At 39.5% G+C, this 20956-nt stretch overlaps 1 protein-coding gene and 1 long non-coding RNA gene across 4 annotated transcripts in view; one reads left to right on the top strand and one right to left on the bottom strand.

The window, feature by feature from the left end:
* Positions 1–20956, bottom strand: part of EGFLAM (EGF like, fibronectin type III and laminin G domains) — a 199900-nt gene that overhangs the window by 164126 nt on the left and 14818 nt on the right. The window lies entirely within an intron of this gene.
* LOC105738700 lies at positions 3795–12834 on the top strand. The gene is made up of 4 exons (XR_001114547.2): positions 3795–4182; positions 8762–9432; positions 11020–11183; positions 12498–12834. It is a non-coding gene; the product is annotated as an uncharacterized LOC105738700 (long non-coding RNA).

The raw sequence follows: 20956 nt of genomic DNA, 5'->3' as shown, positions 1-20956 counted from the left end.
CATTTAATCTCCTGTCCCAACATGGAAGGAGCATACTTCTTAGCCCCTTTCACACTGGGGATGGCCATATTATTTGCTTTGGCTTCATAGTAAGCAAGGTATATATATGTCCCCACTCCTTATGTTTAAATTTAAAGATATTACTTGATTTGACCAATGAGATGTTAGCGGGTTTGATGCTTGAAGTGTTCTTGCGCACTTGGGCTTCCCTCTTGTGCTTCTGTCATTGCCATGAGAAACTGCTGCCCCCTTGGCCTGGGTCCCAGAATATACATATGTGGAATAGACCCGAGTTTAACCTATAGCAAGGAGTCCAAGCCCATGAGAACCTGCAGCTTGAAACACTACTGCCTAGCAGAGTCCAGCCTAGATCAGCCTGACCCCCGCCAATCTGCAGAGACATGAGTGAGAACAGATGATAGCTCTTACAAATCATTGAGTTTTGGTGTGGTTTTCCATAAAGCAATAGCTGGTTAATACAGTAATTCTAAAAAGAAAGAAACAGTAATATAAAGGGTGCTTAATGAGTGAGCACCTGGAGTGAGTATGAGCCAGGAGTCCTGAATTTACTGTTCCTTAATAGGTCTTAATTCCTATGTGCATCTCCCAGTGTGACATTCAAACCGAGTGACATTTTGGTGTTTAAAGACACATATTTTTCCTACAAATGGCTTCCAGGCTCCCAACATGAAAGTCATATGTGTAGACACCAAATCACATACGCTATATGAAAAATCATAATAAAGATTTTCAAGAGTAATGTTGAATTATTGCATAATTTTTATATAATGCAATATATAACCCTATATAGAACCCTATAAAACCTGCAACTCCACCATTTGTATCTTGAAGAACCATATACTTTGGGGAACTCGTAAAGGAAAACAGCTAAGGAAAAAATATGTTTTCACTTTTTGTGTGTGTGGATAACTGTTTATGATTAAAGTATTTCAGGAATGGAAGAAGGCCTTAAAGGAGGAATTCTTGGCAGCCAAGTCTCCATACTATGCCAGTACAATAATAGCATTGATCATTGTTTTAAAGCCACTTAAAATTTATACAATGCACATGACTAAATTTAACCCTCACTGTAATTCTGTGGGCACTAAGTATTGTTATCCTGATTTAACTTCTTTTACAAACAAGAAAACCAAAGTTCAGAAAGGCTGAAGATTCCATCTTGATGACACAGCTGAGACTGGCATAGGAACTGGAACTCAAACCCATGTTTTCTGATTCAAATCCTATGTTCTTTCATACAAAAACAACTGCTATACAGCCCAGATTAGAAAGTCAAGGGTCTTCATAGTTTGAAGCACCAGAATTAAAAGGTTAAAAGTAAAAAGCCTCATTTAGACTAGAAGTTCTCAGGCAATAGCATTTCAAACTCCTCCAAGTGGAAATGAAAAACATATGGAGTCAGAGTCTCAATGGCAGAAATAAAAGCTGCAACCTAAAAACAAACAAACAGAAAACAGGAAAAGACATTTCCAGTGAAGCTGCTTTTCACCAGGATAACTCTGTTTTATGTTCCATGGGGAAGAAAATAGACAGAGCAGGATATTTTTTGTGATGATTAATGGTTCCCCATAGAAACTCTGACTTACCTCATCTAGTGTAATAATTATAGTTGTTCACATGACTCTTTATGCTGTCTTTTCCTTCCAACATTGGCACAGAATTTAACTCCTCCAGAAAGTTCTCCTTGATTAATCACACATGCCACCCAACCCCCAGCCCTGACCATCTTCTTAGACCTATTTATACAAAATTTTCATGAAAGGAACACATACTTTTTCATCGTATACTTAAATTGCCTATTATGTGTATAGGTGGGTACTATCCCTTTGGTATACCTGGAATAGTTGTGCAATTTTGATGCAAGAATAATACCAACTCAAGACCTGGGTGTTCAGTTAGCATTCAGCAGCGAACTGGGGAACACATGTGATTAATAAATGGGATGATTTCAAAACCTGGAAGATGAAAGCAAACTTTTAGGTTACCTGTACTTGCAAGAGACCGCCACTGGGCAGCCAACTTTTTCAATGTTTTCCTTTTAAACTTTTCATTTAAGCAACGGTGACAAACACATGAAACACGACAAAGCCATTCCTCAAACAAACTCTTAGCCATGTAAGAACAAAGGGGTGGACAATGAAATCAGAAGGCAACTCGTTTAACACAGATGAAAGAAAATGCTTTCTTTTTTGTCTACTGCATAATTAACTTATAAATGTGCTGTGCAGGAAATTGTTGAAGCAAGTAATGTGATAAGATATTGTTAAGGATTTGATTAGGAATATTCTGTTTCTGCGCATCTCGGGGGGAATGAGAAAGGCCACTTATATTTGGTTAGAGTGAATCACCATCTGTGGCCAGAAGTTCCTGTCTTGGGCTCAGCATTTCAAACTGAAGGTCAACATTAACAAGCAGGGGTTGGGGTTACCATGTTAGAAAACTTCACAGGCTGCAAAACCCAGAAAGTGACTCCATGGACGAGGCTGGGGCCATTGATTGTGTTGTTACTTCTTGCCGTAGAGCTCTGCAGTGCGATAGAAATCTAAAAGCCATTCTTCAGAAACATGTAAGCGAGGAAGAGCCAGGTGGAATTTCCCTCTTCGTTCCATGCCATTTTTCTTAGACTATGAAAAGTGCAACTCTGAATACCAGGTGACAGCCCTGAAGAGTCGCTTCCTTTTTCTAGCCCTGAACCAAACAAAGCCAAAGGTTTTTGTCGCCTCCTAATCATTAGCAATCCTTGGCATATGGCTGAGAGTGTCAGGTTTCTGGGCAACTTTCCTTAAGGTTAATTGCATTCTCTTTGTCATGTCAACAGAACTGAGCAAACCATTTTCATTCCACTTCTATTTCTAATGGGAATAATGACAGGTACACATTTCCAGATATGACACGTGGAGACACGTGGAGAGGAACCTGCTGCAAATTGCTGGAAACCACCCTGCCCTCATTAGTCAGCTCCCTCTTCTGTTCCTACTCAGGAGTGGAAACTGCAAGTGGCCACACAGATGCCAGAGGTTGGGTGAGTAGAGAAGCTGGTAGTGGTGCAGGAAGCAGAGAAACAGAAAACCTTCTCCCCAAATCCAGACTTCAGTGTGACCTTTGGGAAGGTCAGCCAACATGGGCCGAAAATGAAATGAATACACATATGGATATTGTGTGCACATTTACAGTCATATTTGCCTGCCTTATTCCACCAAATATTTGAAGCAACTTAATAAAATACAGTCTATGCCCCCAAGGAGTCTACAGTCTAATCCAGAAAAAGATCTCTTTTTTTTTTTTTTTTTTTTTTTTTTTGAGACGGAGTCTCGCTCTGTCGCCCAGGCTGGAGTGCAGTGGCGCAATCTCGGCTCACTACAAGCTCCGCCTCCCGGGTTCACGCCATTCTCCTGCCTCAGCGTCTCCGAGTAGCTGGGACTACAGGCGCCCGCCACCACGCCCGGCTAATTTTTTGTATTTTTTAGTAGAGACGGGGTTTCACTGTGGTCTCGATCTCCTGACCTTGTGATCCGCCCGCCTCGGCCTCCCAAAGTGCTGGGATTACAAGCGTGAGCCACCGCGCCCGGCCCAGAAAAAGATCTCTAAGTGTATCCCTGCTATGCGAGACACCACAGAGTGAGTGTGGCAGGAGCATAACTGACCCCTGTAGGGTTTTGTTTGATTTTTTTTTTTTTGGAGACGGAGTCTCGCTCTGTCAGGCTGAAGTGCAGTGGCGCTATCTCGGCTCACTGCAAGCTCCGCCTCCCGGGTTCACGCTATTCTCCTGCCTCAGCCTCCCCGAGTAGCTGGGATTACAGGCGACTGCCGCCACCACGCCCGGCTAAGTTTTTAAGTATTTTTAGTAGAGACGGGGTTTCACCGCGTTAGCCAGCATGGTCTTGATCTCCTGACCTCGTGACCCGCCCGCCTCGGCCTCCCAAAGTGCTGGGATTACAGGCGTGAGCCACCGCCCCCGGCCAACCCCTGTAGGGTTTTAAAGGAGAGAGGCAGCATCCCAGAGGGCAAAAAGGGCTTCCTTCATGGAGAAAGCAACTGAGCTGGGCAGAGCACAGACGGAATTTGAATTGGAGGCCAGAGGCAAAGGGGACTCCAAGTGGAAGAAGAAATGGCATGAACAAAGGGATTGAGAAGGAAAAGGACAAGATGGTTTGGAGAGAGGTCAGTAATCCATTTTTTTTTTTTTTTTTTTTTGGTTAGAGCACAGAGCTGTCTCCAGTAGTAGCAAGTAGTAAGAGGTCAGGGTGAACAGATAGTGGGTTTTGGAACAAGACTGGGTTTAAATCTTGCCCACTGCACTGTTCTGTAACAGATGCTGTCAATGCTCATATCCCCTCGGAGTTATCGGCACAGTTCCAGAAAACTGACAGCTTCCTCGCCTCTGCCTATGGGTATATCCTGGCTGACAGCTTGTGCTTGGCTTGTGGCAGGGCAGGTGGACTTGCTGGGGAGTTAACATTATCAAGAACAAGTCTCAACCAAGGAGGGATAGGAATCGGTGGAAAACTAGTCCAGCTCCTTAGCCCACAGTGCGGAGCTGTGTTCTACAGGCTCTCAGAGGGTCTGCAGCTGTGCTGAGCCCCAACTGCTCACAGCGGTGACTCACTCATCACGTTACTGACCCTCTACCCCGACCCTTCCTTGGGCTTCCTGGCACCCAAGTCTTCATCTCTGTGGTCTGATTTTGGAAAAACCCAAACTAAGACACTTTTTTTTTTTTTTTTTTTTTTTTTTTTTGAGACAGGGTCTCGCTCTGTCGCCCAGACTGGAGTGCAGTGGCGCGATCTTGGCTCACTGCAAGCTCTGCCTCCTGGGTTCATGCCATTCTCCTGCCTCAGCCTCCCGAGTAGCTGGGACTACAGGCGCCCGCCACCACGCACGGCTAATTTTTTTGTATTTTTAGTAGAGACGGGGTTTCACCATGTTAGCCAGGATGGTCTTGATCTCCTGACCTCATGATCCACCCGCCTCGGCCTCCCAAAGTGCTGGGATTACAGGCGTGAGCCACCACGCCCGGCCTACTAAGACACTCTTTAATGCTGAGTTTGCTCATCTCTCAAATGTGGATAATAATGTCCACCTGAAAAACTGTTGTGAGATAAGATAATGGATATAAAGAATCTAGCGAAGTGCCTGACACAGTAAGTGCTTCACAAATATTGGCTATTCAATAAATGTTAGAGATCCTTACATTCTGGGCTGTTTGATAGCGGGAACTGCCAAAAGACTTTAAGTAATGGAGTGCTTTGAGGAGACTACCGTGGCCTTCCTTAGAGGACCCTGGCCTTCTTTGGAGAAACTTGGTCTTGAATATAGGACCCTGGCCTTCCTTGTGTATCCCTAGTCTTCATTATAGAATTCTTGCCTTCAGTGTGGGATATCCGATATCCATTTCTCCATGTGTTCCAAGCCCATGAGAGGTTTACGTGTTTCTGCCATGTGACTCGTTTTGCCCAGTGGTTGTGAGTGGAAGTTAGTGTGTCATTTCTTGGACAGAACATTTGTCAGTGTGAAATCCTTCTGTCCACTTTCCTCCTCTATCAGAAACTGACAAAATTCTAAGTAGTGGAGCTTGGGTCACTCAGTAAAGATGCTTCAGAGATCAGTCTCTTATAATCTACCATGGCAGTGTAGCATGAACCACAAGTAACATTTGTTTCAAGCCATTGAGGTTTGTGGCTGCTTGTTGCTGCAGCATAATATAGCTTACTCCGACTAATACAGATGGGTATGAATCAGAAAGACTGAAAGTAAGTTAGTTAGGAGTCTATTACAGGTTTCAAGTAAAAACAATCTGAAATAAGACCTGGAAACTGAAATGTGTGGGGGGAAAAAGAAAGAGTAATTGCCAAGGAAGAAGAATCAGCAGGTAGAGAAGGAGAGGAAAGGAATTAAAGATGACTCCAGGACACAAGCTTAGCAAACTGAAAGGAAGATGGTATCATAAAAGAAAGAGGCAAGAGTAGAGGAAGAGGGGTGTCAGGGAGGCTGGTTTGCTATGAGACCTGAGTTTAAAGAGGTTCTGCTTCGTACAACCAAACGAAGCCTTCCTATTCCCACTCCCCCATAAGGGCAGGAATGGGGGGATTAATAAGGAGATGAGCCACAAAGGGCTTCTCTAAGGTTACCCTCATAAAAGCATGTGGTGATCACAGACCCAGTTATAGGACATAAAGGTGGGGTAGCTTCTACTTGGGGCTTCTACCTTATAACACAGTGCTTTCCCTACCACTCAAAACCACCCCAATATTGAAGAGACAACACACGTCTGGTCTACAGAGCCAGAGGAGCAGTTGCTCAACAATTTGGTTAATTTAATATTGTCTAGACAACTGAAATATGTAACTTGTTAAAGAAAAAACAAATGTTTGTAATCTTCTCCTTTCTTATAGTCTGAGAGTCTTTTACCACAAGAAAATTAGCATTTAGGCTGTCCTAAGCTCCATTATGTAACTGAACAATACCACTTCTCTCCAATAATTGGTAAGAGCCCTATATTTTCTCAGCTTGTGAACCAAAGCGTTAGGACTCAAAACTTCACTCTCAAATCTTAAATGTGAACTATTCAGTCAAACTATTCACTATTACAAAGTTTTATGAAATCATTTAGCTTTTCTAGGTAAAGTACAATTGTGAAAGGAGGGCCTTCTATTTGATCGGATGGCTAGAATAATAATATGCATAATAGATTATATCACAGTGGAGACCCTATCTTTCCCGACAATATGTTTTTTCCACTTTCCAGTTTTGAAACTGACCATCTTTCTTTCATAACCCCAAAAGTTACAGCTATTTTACTAATTATATTGAAAGTGCTAGAAGATGTCATGAAAATTGGATAATACAATAAAACAGCCTTACCACATATTTAAGCCCTTTTATCTTTAACAGTTTTCTTAAATCTGCAGACCATCTAACCTGTGCAGTGAATTTTCATTTATATAAAACTATATTAATAAAAATCTATATTAAGAAATTACACTGAAAAAGCAGTTCATAATGTACCTTTCAGCTTTATAATTAGTTCTGTAATCTGTAATCAGATGATTTAAATCTAATATAGTTAAATTACAAACTAAGTAATTTCTATTTCCAACAGGAATCATTATATCTTTGGAATTTTCCAAAGCGTTAATGAGTTTTAGAGAAATTATTATATTTCTCACTCACTGTGTTCCCAGAAGTTAGCACAATACCTGGCATATGGTACTTAAATAAACAATTGCTAAATGAATACAGGGATATGTAAACATTAATGACTGATTAGCAAAATCACATTGATTTGTCATTGCCCCCACTTAGGGCATAAAAGATATTCATTTCCATATCTCAGCTTACAACATAGATCAATTTCCTTCTGACTGGTTGGGAGTTCATTCCAACTAGATGATGCCTCTGCCTTACCAGTCATTAAATAGAAATAGGCTTGTCTTGGCCAGGTGCAGTGGCTCACACCTGTAATCCCAGCACTTTGGGAGGCCGAGGTGGGCAGATCACTTGAGGCCAGGAGTTTGAGACCAGCCTGAGCAACATGGGGAAGCCCCATCTGTACAAAAAAAAAAAAAATTAGCTAGGCATGGTGGTGCACACCTGTGGTCCCAGCTACTCAGGAGGCTGAGGCAGAAGGACTGCTTGAGTCCAGGAGGCAGAGGTTGCAGTGAGCCAAGATTGTGCCACTGCCCTCCAGGTTGGGCAACAGAGCGAGACTTCATCTCAAAAACAAACAAAAAAAAGGAGGTCTGCATTGAACCTACTGCCAACTAGGCTCTGTGCTAGGCACATACACGCCTTAACTCATAGTAGCATTATATGCCATAAACCATAAAACCCCAAAAGGTAAATGATTTATCCCCATTTTACACATGAAAGAAAAAAACTGAAGCTCAGAAAGATTATGGAAACTGACCAAGGTCACAAATCTAGGAGGAAGGATTGCAAAGTATATCTACCTGACTTCAAGATCTATTACCTAGGACTAATCACATTGTTAGCAATAGCGATCCTGGGAGACAAGAATTTTGTAAACCAAAGTGCCATACAAATACAAAGCTATTGTTACCATAATCTGTCAATTTCCTGTATTTCTATCATTGCCCTCGTAGACTCTCTTGTCTGAAGTTGATGAATACCATTTAATATATCAATCAAGTACTTTATTTTGTCAGGGCCCTGTGGTAGGCTCTGGCCAGGCCTGCTGTGTTCAATCCCCTCTCGGTCTGTTTAGATTGGACATGACTGCCTGCGTATATTCACACATTGGTCACTATCTCATAGGCGCAAAGTTGCTATTCAGGGTGATGTCTACTCACTATTTTATAATCTGTGTAAACTGTAGCAAGATGGTGCTGATGGCAAAGTATCCCAAACTCAGATATTCAATCCAGAGATATAGCTTCCTAATGGCAATATATCTACAAAAGGTAAGTTTACTGGAGTTTCAAGGTGACATGGCTAAGGATGATATAGGCTTGGTAAACTCCTACCTAGGGCTTTCCACGCCCTGACAAAACCTCATTCCTGGCAGGGAGTCTACCATGGCCACTAAGTCAAGCATTTTTTTCCTTGAGGAGCTGGATAACTTGGGAAGGTGTGCTCACCTCTTACTTCCCCTAGGCTGATACCTCCTGATACATTTTGCTGAGAACCTATCATGTGTGCTCATTGGAATCGACTATAAGATGTAAAAGATTTGTGTGTCAGAGTATTCACTTGGGTCACGTCTCCAACCCTCCTTCTGTAGAGCAACTTCAGCCTGGAAAAGCAGAAATGAGATGCAGCCAAGAAAAAGACTCCAGCCCAGCCTGCCTTGGTTCTAACCCTGACTGTTACTTAACCTCTTTCTGGCTCAGTCAAGAAACTTGAGCACTGCAAGATGATCATGCGGAATACCTGTTTCAAAAGGATGTTAAGATGAATAAAAGTGTTCTTGTTTCTAAGTGCTTGAAATGTAGCTGGCATATAATTAAGCTATACAAATGTTTACTTTTTTTTCGAAATGCTGAGTTTATTGATTACTCTAATTTTTACGTATGTGTGTCATTACAGAAGATTCAGGCTTTAGCGATGACTGGAGGGTCATTCGCTGGAAAGAATTTCAGCAGTTGGAACTAAATCATGGTGAGCAAAAGAAAGTCTACCTAAGTGGTATGGTTTGGCTCTGTGTCCCCATCCAAATCTCATCTCGAATTGTAATTCCCACAAGTTGTGGGAGGGAGGTGAGTGGATCATGGGGGCAGGTCCCCCCATGCTGTTCTGGTGATAATGAGTGAGTCCCCAAGAGATCTGATGATTTTATAATGGGCTCTTCCCCCTTCACTTTCTCTTCTCTCTCCTGCTGCCTTGTGAAGCAGGTGCCTGCTTCGCCTTCTGCCATGATTGTGTTTCCTGAGGCCTCCCCAGCCTTGCAGAACTGTGAGTCAATTAAACCTCTTTTCTTTGTAAATTACTTAGTCTCTGGCAGTTCTTTATAGCAGTGTGAGAATGGACTAATACACTAAGTTACTTCCTGAGTAGACCAATGGCCTCCATTCCCTCTGTCAAATATATAACACTGACCCTGAAGGTAGCTTGGGCTGGCTGGAGATGCACTCTCTGTATGGCCCTGGTGCATCACCTCCCCCACCAACTTCCACCCTCCCTGCTAACGTGGAGTGTGTGTAGAGTGCACAGTTACCATGAGGCCATTGTGATAGTCCTGGTCACTGTTTTGATCACATGATTTTTTATTTTGTAAATGAATGAAATACAAGTACAATAAGAAAAAGTTTCTGTAAAAACTAAGGTGATTGCTTTAGAGTAACTCCATAAAGGTCATTCTGAAAAACAATTGCTCCAATTCTAAAAGATGGGGAAATCTAGAAGCATTCTGCACTTTGATCATGCACTGGGGCTGCAGTTTGTGCTTGAAGGATTACCAAGAACTCCAACTGGTGGGCTTTCATTTTTTTAAAAAAGTTCCCATTGCTATTTTGAAGTGAAAAAATATATAATAAAATCTACGTGAAAATCATCCCCTTAACTTCTACAATCAACTAACAAATCCAAATTGGACTGGACAAGAGAGTTTCTACTGTAATTATATGAAAATAGTTGCTCTTGATAACAATTGAGTCTTTTTTTTTCTTTATAACAGAGCTATTGTCACTACTTTAAAATATAAGCAGAATGGGGCATGGATCAGGTCTATAAAGCTTTCTATGTTTATGTATTTTGAATATATATAGTTATTATTGCCTATTATCTACATCAAAATGGAGAGTTTATTTGGTGATGTCTTTATCTTCTCAAGATTATTTACAATTAGAGTGACTCCAGCAACTACTGAAGCTAACTCCACTGCACTTTCTCTAGTGGCAGCATACATTTCAACCACTACAACAACCCAGTCTTTGCTGGCGCTTAAGACCTGAATCAAGCTATTTGCCAGGAAACAAGAGAATGTCAGCAGGAAAAGAGAATGTTCACAATGTCAGTGATGAATGAGGAGACCACAGAGCAGGCAAACAAAAGAAAGCAGCAGGCCTGCTGGAGTTCCCTATCTGAAGGCTCAGGGTTCCAGCACTCGAAAGCAGGGTTCAGCAAACCACAGCCCATGGACCACATTTGGCCCTCACCTTGTATCCATAAATAAAGTTTTATTGAAAAGCAATCATGCACATTTATTTACATATAGTCTGTGGCTGCTTTTGCTCTACAGTGGTGGAGCTGAGTAGTTCCAAGAAAGACCCCATAAATAGAAATAAAAGTGAATAAAATATGTATTGTCTGACCTGTTACAAAAAAAAAGTCTGTTAACCCTGGCTCTAAAGGATCCATTCTATACAAGGCAGAGCTCTATTATGAGGTATGACTGTAACTGTGTTTTAAAAAAGTGTTCTGGAACTTGCCACAGTAGATTAATTCCTAAGGTTATCCCCAACAATGAGAGGCAAGCCAAGTGATTAACTAAGCCACTGACACTGTCCTATGACACAAATTTCTCCTCTATCTCCCCTTCAGTAGTGCCTCACTTTTCATTCCAGACAGGAGTTTTGACCTTGTACAAATGCACTGTCTTCACCTCTACACTGACACCCCTGCCTTTCTACCTGCAGGTTTCTGTGGCCTACAAGCTGGTGCCTCCCACAGACCCTATAGTTTGGAGCTAATGAAGAGCTGAGAAGGTAGGTTTGGCTGTGACTAGAGAGCAGGGACAACCCCTCCACAGGTCATTCGTTTCTCCAGGCATGGAACCATCTTACAAACCTGGGCTGAGGGTTCATTGCCTCTAAATGTAGAAGCAAAGACTAAATTCAAAAGACAAGAACTACTTAATGAAAACAGAAGCTCCACTACATACATGTTTCTTCTACTACTACCCCATGGAGTCAGAGAGGTGGTGGATCTAGCAGAGACAGCTGTAGACCAGGGGTCAGAAGACTTGGGTCTTCATCCCGATTCTACCACTAACTAGCTGCATGACCTCAGACAAGTGACCTGTCTGCTCTAGACCAGGCAGGGTTGGACAGTTACCCCCAAAGTCCCTTCTAGTGCTAAAATTCTAAGATTGTACCATGCCAGCCTTAGGAGGCTATGCTGTTACTACCAGTGCCTGGCACACAGCAGGCACTATATAAATGTTAATTATCATCATTGTTATGTAAAGGCACAATGCATGCCTTTATATGTAAATGTGGATTCTTCCCCATTATAACAATGAATGATCTGGAAGCAAATTATAACAACAGGGTATAACCATAAGCCATGAAGACTAATTCCTACCGGTCTTCTTCTCAGCACAAATGAATAAAGCTTTTCGCCCTTCCCCGTCCAGTAATTGTTGGAGGTGGTTCTTGGATCCAAATCCTAAGCCCTTCCAGAATATCTGCAATTGGAGAACTGGCCATTCAATCAAAAGCTGTAGACTGTACTGTGATGTAAATTTTTTTCTTCCCCACTGAAAATCCCAGGCCAGGCATAGTGGCTAACACCTATAATCCCAGCACTTTGGGAGGCCTAGGTGGGCAGATCACTTGAGCTCTGGGCAATATAATGAGACCTCGTCTCTGCTAAAAATTCAAAAACAATTAGCCTGGTGTGGTGGCACATGCCTGTAGTCCCAGCTATTCAGGGGGCTGGGGCTGAGGTGGGAGGATCATTTGAGTCTGAGAGGCCGAGGCTGCAGTGAGCCCTGATGCACCACTGAACTCCGGCCTGGGTGACAGAAGAACTTGTCTCCAAAAAAAAAAACCAAAAACAAACACAAAAAAACTCAATGCAGGTTGGGAATGAGAACTGGGATTCAGGATTTGGAGTTTCCTAGTATATTTTGCCTTCTTCCTATATATACAGTGTATAAACCTGGTAGGAGGAAGGAACTGTTGTCTATCAAAATGGTAAATGGCATTCAGTCTTAAGTTTCTAAATAAAGTTAGCAGTTATGGGTATAGCCAAAATGTGAGTGCTTGCCATAACCTCTGGGGCTTCACCATTTCCAGCTACCAGGATCTGCAACTTTTTGCCTGAGGGTTTTCTCAGAAGACACAGAAACTGTTCTGCCTATAAGCCTTGAAGTGCCAGGGAATTAACAGCTACCTTCCCACAGCCCTCCCCCCAGTGACTGACAGCACTGATAACAATACCCCAACTTCACCCCTCAGGTGGGATAACTGAGCTGCTTGTTCTATACCATGTTCTGGAGGGAGTTTCTCCCATGAGTTTAGGTTCTAATCATCCACACGTAAATTGCTTGATAAGAAACCTTCATTGACTCCTTGTCTCACTTCCCCTCCCCTTATTTGTTTCGTTTGCACCTTTCAAATAAACTATTTTCATTCAAATATTTGTCTTAAGTTCTGTTTCTGGGAAATCCAAACTAAGACAATGGTGGTGACCTAATTCCAAATTTTTAGTTTGATTAATAATCATTTTCAACTCTACTAATCAGTAAAATAGGAAGTATAAGATACAGCCAAGAAATCAGAAGAGTCTAAAACATATTGAGACCATAAAAATCAGTAAAAAGCTAAACCTAAACAGAAGTGGGAAAGATTCCAAGCTTACAGTGATCTTTCCCTTTAGGTAAAACTCACTAAAGTAATATGAGGTTAGTTTGGGTTCATGATGACTCTCAAGAGATGAAGAATTATCTTCCCTTTATTTCATTTGTGTCCAGAAGCCTTTAGATTCTTAGAATTATTTTTCCAGTTAAATTATTTTTATTAGAATAAGTAGAACAATAAAATAACTTTATCTTCCTTAGCAGCTACAGTGTATCAAGCACAGTCAATTTATTGTTGGCCAATCTTACAGAATCTGCAAGTCTTGTGTAGTAAACCCATTTTATTGGGGGAAGGTGGTAAATCATGTGGAAGGTTAATTTTCTGGCCCCATTTCACCTAGCTAGTAAAGATAGAGTCCACATTCAAATACCTATCAGTCCTCTTCCAAATGTCATGCTCAATTTCCCCCTGTGCCACCTCCACAAAAGACATATGGCTATTACCATCAGGCACAAGAGGCATTGAGACTGAGAAAACATAATATGACACACTACTATAATTATTATATGATTAGAGCTCCCAGATTTAGCAAACAGAAACACAGAATGTCCAGTTAAATTTGAACTTCAGATAAACAATGATTTTTTTTCATATAAATATGTCCCATGCAATATTTGGGATAGCTCTACGTTAAAAATTATTTGTTTGATCCAATGTTTTTTTAATAAAATTATCTGTTATTTATCTGAAATTCAAATTCAGCTGGGCATCCTGTATTTTATCTGGCAACACTAGATATGATGCTTAGCTTATCTCTTTATTTAGTTCATACTTTAATCAAAACTTAGCATAATATGTGTAACAGGACTAAGTTTTTAAAAATATTTGCGGTAAAAGAACCTAAGAAGATCTACCCTCTGAACAGATTAAGTGTAAAATACAATGTTGTTGACTCTAGGCACGAGGTTGTATAAGGGATCTCTAGAACTTATTCATAGAATTTCTACTGAGTCCTGGATACCACTGCAATCATATCTCAACACCACACAGCCATCCCTATGTCAGTCTTAACATCCCCTTATCCAATTGGTCAGATTTCGGCCCAGGGGTAGCTCATCCTCAAAGATCATGGTTTCTCTTACACTACAGTTACTGCATGAATTTACAGCAGGCATCCTTCAGCTAGATCAGACCTAATTCTCAGAGAGTTCTGAATGCAAACTAAACACAAATCAAAACCTTATGCTTATGCCTAAGGAGAAAAATATAAATAGGCATATATTACAAAGCAGTAGTACCAAAGGTATCAATTAGGATCCCAGCAATAAGAGGAATTTACTTAATCATAGAAAGATTTCAATTAGAAAACTACTTACAGAGGTGTGAGCAGCTTTAAGGAATGGCTAGGGACACTGATGCACCCAGAGACCAGCACCAATAAGACATTTTTACTACCCAGGGCCAAGAGTGCAACTGGAGAGTAATGTCATGGAGCCAGCCAGAGTTGGAAGCCATGGAGGGCCAGGGGCTGTATGTAGTTGCAGAGAGACACAGCTGTGGCCAGAGAAGCTGTACTAAAGGAGAGAGGAATTGGGGTGGCGGGGTGGGAAGGGAGGAAAAGAAACAAATTCTCTCCCCTGCTCTCCTTTGACCTCCTCTAGGTGCCTCCCATTGGCTGAACCCAAAGAAGCCAGGGGGCAAAGGAGTAAGTGACACAGCTGGTGAGGTCAGGCCCCATAGGACACTGAGCAGGGCAGAGAAGAGCTGACAGTAACCATGGAGTGAAGAGCAGAACAATCGTAGCAAACCCCCCAGTATGTGGGTGCACAGCAGAACATGCCAGAAACTCACTATGGGTAGAGATTTGTAGTTATTTATGTCTTCAAACTGGTAGTTTCTTTTGTTGGTAGTTCATATTTTTCCATCATCACTTTATTATAAAAATATTCAAGCATACAAAAAAGTAAAAGAATTTTCGAGTGAATATGTGTATGTGCATCACCTGGCAGAATCTATACTGGCTTTATCATATATCTATCCAACAATCTGTCCCTCTCTTCATCATCAGTTTATCTTGTTTTTTAAGCTTCTTTAAAATTTTTGTTAGTTGAAAGATCAAATTGTGTATATTTATTGTGTACAACATGATGTTTTAAAGTATATATACATTGTGGAATGGTTAAATCTAGCTAATTAACAAATGCATTACCTCCCATAGTTATCAGTATGTTAGGCCCACTTAACATCTACTGTTAGCATTTTTCAATAATACAATATATCATCATTAACTATACTTCGCATGCTGTACAATAGCTCTCTTGAACTTATTCCTATCTAATTGTAGTTACGTATCCTTTAGCCAACGTTACCCTAACTCCCTTCCCCACTAACCACCCAGCCTCTGGTTACCACCATTCTAATCTCTAGTGCTGTGAGATCAACTTTTTTAGACTCCACATGTGAATGAGACCATGTAGTATTTGTCTTTCTGTGCCAGGCTTATTTCACTTAACATAATGCCTTCCAGGTTCATCCATGTTGCTGCAAATGACATGATTTCCTTCTTTTTATTATGGCTGAATAATATATCATTGTAGATATGCACCACATTTTCTTTATCTGTTCATCTGTTGATGAACTCTTAGGTTGATGCCGTATCTTGGCTAGTGAGACTAGTGCTGCAATAAACGTGGGAGTGCAGATATCTCTTCAAGGTACTGATTTCATTTCTTTTTGATATATGCCCACTAGTGGGATTGCTGGATCATATAGTAGTTCTATTAATTGTTAGATAAAGCTCCATACTGCTTTCTATAATGGCTATACTAATTTACATTCCCACCAATAGTAAATAAAAATTCCCTTTTCTCCACATCCTCACAAACACTTGTTATCTTTTGCCTTTTTGATAACAGCCATTCTAACTGGGGTAAGATGATATCTCATTGCAATTTTGATTTGCATTTCTCTGATGATTAGTGATATTATCGAGCATTTTTTCATATTCCTGTTGGCCATTTGTATGTCTTCTTTTGAGAAATGTCTATTCAGATCTTTTGCCTACTTTTTAATTGTGCTATTTGTTTTCTTACTATTGAATTGTTTTAGTTCCTTATATATTTTGGATATTAGCCCCTTATCAGATATATAGTTTGCAAACATTTTCTCTCATTCTGTAGTTTGTCTGTTCACTCTGTTGAATGTTTGTTCCCTTTGATGTGCAGAAACTTTTAGTTTGATGGATCCCATTTGTCTTTTTCCTTTCGTTGCCTGTGCTTTATCCCAAAAACTATATTCAAAAGAAAATCATTGACCAGAGGCTGGGCACGGTGGCTCATGCCTGTAATCCTAGCACTTTGGGAGGCCAAGACAGGTGGATCAATTTAGGTCAGGAGTTCGAGACCAGCCTGGCCAACATGGTGAAACCCCATCTCTACTAAAAATACAAAAATTAGCCGGGTGTGGTGGTACACACCTGTAATCCCAGCTACTCGGGAGGCTGAGGCAGGAGAATTGCTTGAACCCAGGAGGCGGAGGTTGCAGTGAGCTGAGTTCGTGCCACTGTACTCCAGCCTGGGTGACAGAGCAAGACTTGTCTCGGAAAAAAAAAACAAAAAAATCATTGACCAGATCAATGTTATAGAACTCTTTGCCTATGTTTCCTTCTGGTAATTTAATAGTTTTCGGTCTTAGATTTAAGTCTTTAATCCAGTTTGAGTTGATTTTTGTATATCATAAGAGATAAGAGTTTAATTTCATTCTTCTGCATGTGGATGTCCAGTTTTTTTTCCTGGTATAGTTATTGAATACACTATCCTTTCCCTAATGAGTGTTCTTACCATTTATGTCAAAAATCAACTGGCTATAAATGTGTGGATTTACTTTTGGACTCTCTATTCTGTTCCACTGGTCTATGTGTCTGTTTTTATGCCACTACCATGCTGTTTTCATTACTACAGCTTTTTAGTGTATTTTGAAGTCAGGTAGTGTGATGCCTCCAGCTTTGTTCTTTTTGTTCAAGATTGCTGTGGTTATTTGGGGCCTTTTGTGGTTCCATACAAATTTTAGGATTTTTTTTTTCTATTTGTGTGAAGAATGTCATTGGTATATTGATAGGGATTGCAGTGAATCTGTAAATTGCTTTGGGTATTATGGACATTTTAACAATATTCTTTTTTCTAATCTGTGCATATTGGATATCTTTCCATTTATTTGTGTCTTCTTCAATTTCTTTCGTAAATATTTTATAGTTTTTCAGTGTAGAGATCTGTCACCTCTTTGCTTAAATGTATTCCTCAGTATTTCAATTTTTGTATATATTATTCACAAGATCGTTTTCTTGACTGTTTTTCAGACAGTTTGCTAGAAATGCTACTGATTTTGCAGGTTAATTTTGTATCCTGCAACTTTACTGATTTTTTTTTTAATCAGTTCTAACAGCTTTTTAGTGGCATCTATGGTCTTCTCTATACATGAAATCATGTCATCTGCAAAGAGGGACAGTTTCACTTCTTCTTTCCAATTTAGAGCTTTTTATTTCTTTATCTTGCCTAATTTCTCTGGCTAGAACTTCCAGTGCAATGTTTAATAAGAGTAGGGAAAATGGACATCCTTATTTCATTCCAGATCTTAGAAAAAAAGCTTTCAACTTTTCCTTGTTCAGTATATTGGCTGTGGGTTTGTCATATACAGCCTTTATTATGTTGAGGTACATTCCCTCTATGCCTAATTTGTTGAGACTTTTTACGGTGAAGGAATGTTGAATTTCATCAAATGCCTTTTCTGCATTTGTTGAGATGATCATACAGTATTTGTCCTTCATTCTGTTAATGTGAGGTATCACATTTATTGATTTGTGTATGTTGAACCATCCTTGCATCCCAGGGATGAATCCTACTTGATCATGGTGAATGATTTTTTAATACACTGTTGAATTTGGTTTGTTAATTTTTTGTTGAATATTTCTGTATTCAAGTTTGCTGGGGATATCGGCCTGTAGTTTTCTTTCTTGTTATATCCTTATCTGATTTTTGGTATCGGGTACTGCTAGCCTTGTAGAATGAGTTTGGAAGTATTCCCTCCTCTTAAATTCTTTTAGAGGAGTTTGAGAAAAATAGGTATTAGTTCTTCTTTAAATGTATGGTAGAATTCACTAGTGACACCATCAGGTTCTCTGCTTTTCTTTGATGGGAGACTTCTGATTACTGATTCAATCTCTTTACTCATTGTTGGTATGTTCAGATTTTCTATTTCTTCATAATTTAGTCTTGATAGGTTGTAGGTGGCCATTTATCCATTTTTTCTGGATTATCCAATTTGTTGGTGTATAATTATTTATAGGAGTCTCTTGTGATCTTTGTGTTTCTGTGGTATCACAGTAATACATCCTTTTTCATCCTGATTTTTATTTATTTACTCTTCTCTCTTTTTTTCTAGTCTAGCTAACAGTTTGTCAATTCTATTTATCTTTTAAAAAAACCAACTCTTTGTTTTGTTGATCTTTTTATTGTTTTCCTGGTTTATATTTCGTTTATTTCTGGTCTAGTCTTTATTATTGTCTTCTACTAATTTTGAGTTTAGTTTATTTTCTTGTTCTAGTTTCTTGAGGTACAATGTTAGGTTATTTAAATGATATATTTCTTCCTTTTTTATTAGGCATTTATTGCTAAAATATTCCCTCTTAAAACTGCTTTTGCTTTATCATATAGGTTTTGATATGTTGTAATTCTATTTTCATTTTTCTCAAGAAACAGTTTAATTTATCTGATTGGTTTGGCCCTGCAACCCTACCCAAATCTCATCTTGTTGCTCCCATGATTCCCATGTGTTGTGGGAGGGGCCCAGTGGGAGATAACTGAATCATGAGGACAGGTCTTTCTCGTGTTGTTCTCATGATAGTGAGTAAGTCTCATAAGATTTGATGGTTTTAAAAAGGGGAGTTTCCCTGCACAAGCTCTTTTTGCCTGCTGCCATCCATATACATGACTTGCTCCTCCTTGCCTTCCCCCATGATTATGAGGCTTCCCCAGCCATGTGGAACTGTAAGTCCATTAAATCTTTTTCTTCCCAGTCTCAGGTATGTCTTTATCAGCAGCAAGAAAATGGACTAATAAATTATCTTTTAATATTTTCATTGACCCATTGGTGGTTCAGGAGCAATTTGTTTAATTTCCATGTATTTGCGATTTTCCCAATGTTCCTCCTGTTATTTATGTCTAGTTTTATGCTGAAAAGATACTTAATATAATTTCAATCTTCTTAAATTTGTTAAGACTTGTTTTGTGGCCTAATATATAATGTATCCTGAATAATGTTCCATGTGCAGTTAAGAAAATTGTGTATTCTGAAACTGTTAGACAGAATGTTCTATATGTGTTTGTTAGGTTCAGTTGGTCTGGAATGCAGTTTAAATCCAGTGTTTCTTTGCTGATTTTCTGTCTCTCCATTAATGAAAGTGGGGTATTGAAGTCCCTTACTATTCATATTGCTGTATTGCAATCTATTTCTCCCTTCAGTTCTATTAATATTTGCTTTATATATTTATGTACTCTGATGTTGGGTATACATATATTTACAACTGTTATATCTGCTTGCTGAACTGACTCCTTTATCATTATATACTGATCTTTTTTTTCTCTTTTTATAGTTTTTGACTTAAAGTCTATTTTCTCTGATATAAGCATAGTTACTACTGTTCTCTTTTGGTTTCCATTTGCACAGAATATCTTTTTGCATCCATTCACTTTCAGCCTATATGTGTCTTTACAGGTGAAGTGAGCCTCTTATAGGCAGTGTATAGATGGGTCTTGTTTTTCAAGCCACTTTATGTCTTTTAATTGGAGAATTTGATCAATTTATATTCAAAGTAATTATTGATAGGTACACACTTATTACTACCATTTTAAAATTATTTTCTGGTAGATCTTTTCATCTTTTCTTACCATATTTCTTTCTGGTTAAGTAGTTTTCCCTGGTAGTATTTTTGATTCCTTGCCTTTTGTTTTTAGTGTGTATATTATAGATTTTGCTCTGTGGTTACCACGAGTCTTACAGAAAACATCTTATAGTTATAACAAGTTATTTTAAGCTAACAACAACTTAACTCTGATTGGGAAAAAAAAGTGTCTACACTTTAACTTCACTACCCCTTCACATTTTGAATGTTTGATGTCACAATTTACGTTTTTATGTTTCATATCCCTTAACAAATGATTGTAGTTATTATTAAACAGTTTGTCTTTTAACATTAATACTAAGGATGTAAGTGATTTATACACCACCATTACAGTATTAGAGTATTCTGAATTTGACTGTGTACTTACTTTTACCATTCAGTTTTATACTTTCAGATTTTTTTTATCACTCATTGGCACCCTTTTCTTTCAGCCTGAGGAACTCCCTTTAGCATTTCTCGTAAGACAGGTCTGGTGGTGATAAATTTCCTCAGCTTTTGTTTGTCTGGGAAAGTCTTTATCTATCCTTCATTTCCGAAGGACAGCTTTGCTGGGTACAGTATTCTTGGTTGGTAGTTTTTGTCCTTCAGAACCGAGTATATCATCCCACCCTCTCTTGGCCTGTAAGTTTTTTCCCGAGAAGTCTGCTGCTGGGCATATTGGAAATCCCTTATATGTTATTTGCTTCTTTTCTCTTGCTGCTTTCAGGATCCTCTCTTTGTCTTTGATCTTTGACAGTTCGATTATAATATGTCCTGAGACAGCCTTATTTGGATTTAATCTGATTAGAGACCTTTGGCATTCCTATAATTTGATATTTGTATTTTTCTCCAGGTTGGAAAAGTTTTCTGCCATTATTTCTTTAAATAAGCTTTCTACCCCTTTGTCTTTCTTCTACTCCCTCTTGAATGCCAATGACTCAAACATTTGCTGTTTTGATGCTATCCCATAAATACTGTAAGCTTTCTTCATTCTTTTTTCATTTTTTCTTTTTAATCCTTG

This window comes from Nomascus leucogenys, chromosome 6 (genome assembly GCF_006542625.1).
Source record: "Nomascus leucogenys isolate Asia chromosome 6, Asia_NLE_v1, whole genome shotgun sequence".
In the NCBI taxonomy this organism is placed as follows: domain Eukaryota; kingdom Metazoa; phylum Chordata; class Mammalia; order Primates; family Hylobatidae; genus Nomascus; species Nomascus leucogenys.
The sequence above is the reverse complement of the archived record's forward strand: the minus strand, read 5'-3'. Positions and strand labels throughout refer to the sequence as shown.